This window comes from Myotis davidii, unplaced genomic scaffold, assembly GCF_000327345.1.
Source record: "Myotis davidii unplaced genomic scaffold, ASM32734v1 scaffold1017, whole genome shotgun sequence".
Lineage (NCBI taxonomy): Eukaryota > Metazoa > Chordata > Mammalia > Chiroptera > Vespertilionidae > Myotis > Myotis davidii.
The window spans coordinates 125,582-127,618 of record NW_006288361.1 but is presented as its reverse complement, the minus strand read 5'-3'; positions in this window follow the sequence as shown (position 1 = coordinate 127,618).

Genomic DNA, 2,037 nt, shown 5'->3' with positions numbered 1-2,037 from the left:
TGTATGGAGGATAGAAGCATTGCTTTTCTACTTTTCTGTAGGACATGGAGTCCAAAAATAAAATGAAACTCTGTGGCAAGGTGTACTCCTCTGGAGTATCTCCATTTACATATTTGTGGGAGTGTGTGTATTAGTGCATGTGAATATATGCTAACATATCATATGGAATTCCTGTAGAGCCCAGCAACTATTTTAAAATTTCGACCACAATGATCTAATTTCAGGGATGGGGTATAAATTATGGCACCGAGGCCTACCCGAACTGGGCTGTCCCCTCTCTTCCTCTTCTCCAGTCCAATAAAACTGGGGCATGAAATAAAGACAAATGAAGATGAGGTCACCTACTTTGATCTCAGGTGCAATATTTTCTGTCAGGAAAGAAGTCCTGACCTGAAGCAAGTATTGGGCACTGCCTCCCTCACTGCTCCCTGGGTAGGGTATCACCCCGCTCCTTTGGGAATCTGCATTTTAGTTGAACTAGTGACTAGTGATACCAAAGGCCAGCGACAGCTACATTTAAATATCAGTGACCACAGGCCACATCAAGGAAACAACAGCCGGCAGGGCAGCCCCGGGCGTGTGAAGGAGCCATTCTGAATTACTTGTAAGAGAGAAGGACCTGCAGATTACAGCACAGGCAAGTGCAGACAAAAACACTGAACCAGCTGGGCCATCAGGTAGGAAAGGAAGAAAACGAACCAGCTTGGGAGAGGAGACCTCTTTGCAATCCTGTCTCTGCTGCCCACTGGACATGTGTCCCTGGATAGGAATCCTCCGCCTGTCCATTTCCTCAGTGGTAAAGAGACGGGGGTGAACCATAGGGGTGCCAAGGCCTCTCTGAGCTCTAACCCTGTGGTGTGTATGAGGTGAAGCAGGCACAGAGTGAACGAACAATAATGTGGTTAAGAAAGGTTAAAAATCATACCGAAACCGGTTTGGCTCAGTGGATAGAGTGTCGGCCTGCGGACTGAAGGGTCCTGGGTTCGATTCCAGTCAAGGGCATGTGCCTTGGGAGATGTGCAGGAGGCAACTGATCGATGTTTCTCTCTCATCGGTGTTTCTGACTCTCTATCCCTCTCCCTTCCTGTCTGTAAAAAATCAATAAAATATATTTTTTTAAAAAATCAAACTCACCTGGAGCATAGATGCCTAAGAAAACATCGCTGCTGTGGACTATTAGAATCGAAGGAGATTAGTTTCCAGTAAAATATATTAATTTGGGCTCAAACCAAGATTATATGTCTGGGGGTGGGGGTGGGATAGCAATTGAAGACCCACTGAGATCTGAGATGTAACAGCTGTGCCCTTGCTGTTTTACCTTCTACCACTCTGCTCAAGACCATACTGATGGGTAAGTTTCAGGTTGCCAAGGGGAGCAGAGAAATGCCCGAGCAATATCAGTTCTAAAGACATGGTTGTGGTGGTTTTGGAAATCATTGCAGAGCCTGGACTTTCAGATTATGAAAGTCCAACAGCATTCACTTGGCACCTGCCTGTTGTTCTGGGTGGGAGAAGGAAGGAGCTGTTGTAGTTGGTGGCGGGACTCAGGTAGAGGAAACTACCACCACCGGGGAAAGAACTGAAAAAATAGAGACGAGTTCCTACACGCAGCCCACGTCCATGGCTTTAACCGTGTTTGGGAGGCACAAACCTGGGCCAGGGGGTGTAACCTCGCTTTTGAACACTAAAGGTGTTTGAGACAGCTACAGAGTTTATTAGGGACTCAGGAGACCAGTTTGAGTTTTAGATCTTGAAATCTTATTTCTATTGAGAGCTTGGGTTCAGAATATACACGCTATTATAAATGTCACGCCTACTACAGGCTAATTTGCAGAAAGATGTTCGCCTTGGCATCTTCCCTAAGCCCCCTGTCTCCCCTAGAAGAGCTGAGACTTCTAGGCTAAGGGTGAACTAAACACTGCTCACTCACAGCTAAGGCTGCCAGACCCTCAAGCCCAGGATTTCCCCGCCTCCCCCGTAGTGCTAGAAGCTGGGGCAGCAGGTAAGAGCCCAGCTGCGGGCGGGGCCCCCAACGTC